This window comes from Sceloporus occidentalis, unplaced genomic scaffold, assembly GCF_023333645.1.
Source record: "Sceloporus occidentalis isolate IW3139 unplaced genomic scaffold, rSceOcc1.0.p SCAF_7, whole genome shotgun sequence".
Classification (NCBI taxonomy): Eukaryota; Metazoa; Chordata; class Lepidosauria; order Squamata; family Phrynosomatidae; genus Sceloporus; species Sceloporus occidentalis.
This window is the reverse complement of record NW_028316987.1, coordinates 93,146,401-93,151,040: the sequence shown is the minus strand read 5'-3', so window position 1 is coordinate 93,151,040 and position 4,640 is coordinate 93,146,401.

The window sequence follows — 4,640 nt, the reverse complement described above, 5'->3', positions numbered from 1 at the left end:
CATGTCTGTGATCAAAGTTATTGCTGTGGTCAGGTCCAAGGGACTGGGCTGTCACAAGTGGCAAAGGGATGACCATCCCATTTTTAAGTCAAGGTGAGCCCCTTGGCCGGTCAGGTTATTCCGATACCAGAGACAGAAAAATCTCACAAGGACCCCTCCAATTTCTTGGCAATGTAAAAATCAACAGCCGTAACTGTTAAAGTGCTATAATTCCACTTTAACTGTCATGGCAACATCCTGTGGAATTCTGGGATTTGTGGTTTAGCGAAGGGCATTTAAAATTCTCAGCCAGAGAGCTCTAGTGCCTTACCAAACTACAAACCCCAGGATTACACAGGAAGATGCCATGGCAGTTAAAGTGGGATGTGACACTAGGACAATGTTGTGTGATAGGTTCACAGGAAAGAAAGAAACCACTTCCTGTACTTTCATGACATCCCAAATTTGCCGCCTGATGTAATCAGTGCCAAGGGTGTGTTTATTGTGGGGGAAATGAGAGCATCTTTCCCTCCAAATCAGAACCCTCAGCGCCAGTAAAAAAATTTGTTTCAGTCCCCAATTTTCTAGCTTTGCAGTCACTTAAAACTTCAGCAGAGCTTTAAAAAATACAGTGTAGGCACTCAAATAAAAGGGACAGGCAAAGTGACCCAGGGAATGTGAACACAGCAAGTAGAAGACTTCCTGGTGTGAATGAATGCTAGTGTTTCACTCTGCAAGGCTACAATTATGGGGACTGATGGAAAATTTTACTGGGGGGGGGGGGGGGAGGCAGAATTCTTTATTTGGAAGGGCAATGCCCTCATTTTGATCCAGTCCCTGACAGAGGCATCACTATGCGGTGCAAGGGTGCGGACTGCACTGGCTGACACTTTTGAAAGTGTACCATTAGGACTGGTGGGGCAACTGGGGAGCTTATTGCATGGTCTGATAAATTGGCTTACCTCTTCCAGTTTTAGTTCTATGTTAGGAAGGATCGAATTAGGGGAATTTTAATTAGCTCAAATATTTGCAAGAGGCATGTCCTAACAATGCACACACGGGATTGTGTCCCTATGTGTATACCAGAGGTCACCTAGTCCACCCCCAGGAGAATGAGACTCGGATACCAATGAGGTGCAATTAGACTATGAACATTTATTAAAGTCACACAACAAAAGGGATCACACACACGCACACACATTCAATACTATAGCTGGGAGGGGTGAGTTCGGGAGGTAAAGGATGGAAGAAAGAGGCACCGCTGGGAATATTACCTTAGACGTCTTCTCAAGGAAGTCGGATGATGCTTGGATGGATAGCGAATCACGGCCGTGGGAACGGGAATGGAGGAGCGGCTGCGGTGGCTTACGAGCTGAGTTCAAGCAGGCGAAGGCTAACTTGAGGCCCGGTAACAGCGTGAGCTTGGCTTAGCTCAGTGATTTAAGCGCAGCACAAGGTTCGGAGAACTCAGGCTCAAACAACTTAATGCTCAAAAGCCCAAAGAAGGGCTGAAAACTCAGGGTATATATAGGGCTATACATATCCCCAGGCTATAGGACTTGCTAAACAAAGGCATTGATTGCTTGGGCTTTGTTAAGCCAGAAGCTACACAATAGTTGCACAATGCATGAGGTCTGACACCTCTCAGGAGAGCAGCTACCTTGATGGCCGAGCCGTTAAGTTAATCACTGGCTCGTTAAGAAGGAAGCCACATCTACTGTCTTCCTGGTGTTGGTACCTGCGGATCTGGTTTTGCAACTCCCCAAACTTCCTCTGGAAGATTTTAAATCTATCTTTTTCTGAGACCATGCCTTGGCAGGGCAGCTGTCTACATGGTCTCCTCGCCTTTAGGTTAATGGCGGATCGCTGTGGGGTTGGTCAGGGGTCATAGCTTCAGACTGCATGGCACCCAAAATTTTATATAAATCCATACTCGGTAACATCTAGACCCAGGATGCCCCCAGATGCTATCAGACCTAAATCACTGTCAGTTTAGTCATGATGCCGCTGCCCGGATGCATCCCAGGTCGAAGCCTTGCTCAGCCAGCACTTTTTTGAAGTTGAGGAGCTTATGACTTCAAAAACTGACCAGCTGAATGAGGCTTTGACCCTAAATGTATCCGGGCAGCAGCATTGTGGCTAAATTGGCAGTGATTTAGGTCTGATAACATTCAGGGGCATCCCAGATCCAGAATTGAAGCTGGAAGAAGTACGCCGGTTTATTTGACCAAGTGATAAGTTCCTAGGTGAGCAACAAAGAGTATCACCTCCCTTTCTTGCTCACTCAACAGTGGTGCCAGACCCCGAACAGGCCCTCTGGAGGTCAAAGCTCTGTCTGCTCAGGAGTAACGACTGAGCAAACAGCCACACCGGACCCCAAAGAAATCCTCTGGAGGCCCCAGTGGTCTGGCCAGGTGGTGGGTGGCCAGCCAGGAGGGGCCAGTTAGCTTGGTACCAGGAGGGAGGGACAGTCCACTCCTGCCCTGTAACCTTTTCCAGGTGACAACAACCTCAGTGGCCCCTGTAGCTTAGAGTTGCCAGAATAAAAATTGGAGAAGGCACCTATACAGTCAGCCCTCCATATCCCATGGAATCTTCATCTATGGACTCAAGCATCCATGGACTGAAACATCCATGGACTGAAATTTGTTAAAATATAAATTCCAAAAAATCAACCTTGATATTGCCATTTTATGTAAGGGACACTATTTTACTGTGTCATTGTATTTAATGCAACTTGAACCTACACGGATTTTGTTATCCACAGGTAGGGTTGCCATAACCCTCCTGCCGGCGGGATATTCCCGGTTTTTCACCACTAGGGGGCGTCCCTGCACGGTTTCCTCCTTGACTCAGGGTCGTCCCGGGTAAAACAGTGTTGCCAATCTGGTGACTTTCACACCCAAATGGGTACTTTTCAGAGCCTTTGGTGTGATTTTGGTGGTTGGTTTTAATGGTAATTTTGAGAGTTGAAATAAGTTCCAATTATTTTTATTCAATCAGGGCTACGTTTTATTGCCATATTAACATTACAGGGACTTTTCAGGGATTTTGACTGACTATTTGGTGAGATATGGGGGGGATTTGGTGAGTTTTGGCCAAACGTTTGGGGAATTATCTTCGAGGTTTGTTGGCAACAGGAGGTTGCCAGACTCAGGAACAGGAGCTCCTCCTCTGGTCCCCACATGGACCAGTCCCAGCAAGGCAGCAGAGGGGAGAGGGCCATTTCCTTTGGCACCAAAGCGAGGATGATGATTATGATGATGATGAGGAGGAGGAGGAGGAGGAGGAGGTGGTGCGTGGCCATTTTCAATATTGATTTTGCCCCTGTGTATTTTTTCTAACTTTGACTGCCAGGGCTCAATGCTCTGGAATTCTGGTGTCTGTGAGGCATTTGGCCTTCTCTATCAGAGAGCTCTGGTGCCACAATAAACTACAATTCCCAGGATTCCATAGCACTGAGCCCTGGCAGTCAAAGCAGTGTGTTTTGGACACAGATATCCTCCTTTGATGAGTTAATGAATGAATCCAGTCCCAAGCCTTTATATCTCTCTCACACTGCAGGAGTAATAACCCACTTTGAGACTGCTTTAACTCAATGGTAGGGAATCCTGGGAATGCTAGTGTTTGGGAGACATTGAGACTTCTCTGTCAGAGGCTCTGAGGCCACAATAGACTACAATTCCCAGGATTCCCCAGCACTGAGCAGTCTCAAACTGGACCATTTCCTCAGTGTGGATGCACCTGGTGAGGAATTCTGGGCACTGCAGTTCAACTACGTTTGGAGGGTTATGGGACTCCCTGTCAGAGATAGCTCTGGGGCCACAGTGTACTACAATTCCCAGCATTCCCCAGCACTAACCCAGGACAGTTAAGTCACTCTCAAACTGGATTCTTTCCTCAGTGTGGAACTCTGGGCATTTCAGTCCAGCTATGTTTTATTTCTGCAGTGTATTTTGGACCAGAGACAAGGTGACCAGACATCCTCCTCCTTTTCCAGGACATGTCCTCTTCTGTCAAATTTCAAAATGTCCTCCATTTTTATCATGCCTAAGAAACATGCATTTATATTATCATTTTTAAAAAAGTCATCATTTTTTTGCATGTCCTCCATTTATTAAAACCGTGTCCTACATTTGAAAATGTTGTCCTACATTTGTCCTAAATTTGTCCTGGTTTGGAGGTCCTGACTTATGACAACCAAACCTCAGCAGATTCCAAAGCCCATTGTACTTCGAATGGTGTGTAGAGGAAGGATTTTTAGCAGGTGCTGCTGATCAAGCAACCAGGTCACAAGCAACACCTGCTGATTCTTTCTCTTCTACACAACCATTAAAGGTACAAGAGCCCTCTCCAGTTTTCACACTAGCAACTGTACTGTAGCTACATCTTTCCCTCTCTCTCCCTCTGCCTAATGCCAAGGCTGGCCAAGACAGAAAATCAATCTCTTTTTCACTCTGGCTGCATCTGCACTGAATGCATTTTGACACCGCTTTAACTGCCATGGCTCCATCCTGTAGAATTCTGGGTCTGTGAGACATTTAGCCTTCCACTGCCAGAGGATTCTGGTGCCCAACAAACTACAAATATCAGGATTTTATAGGATGGAGGCATGACTTTAACACAGTGTGAAATTCTGCAGCGTGACAGCAGCCACAGTG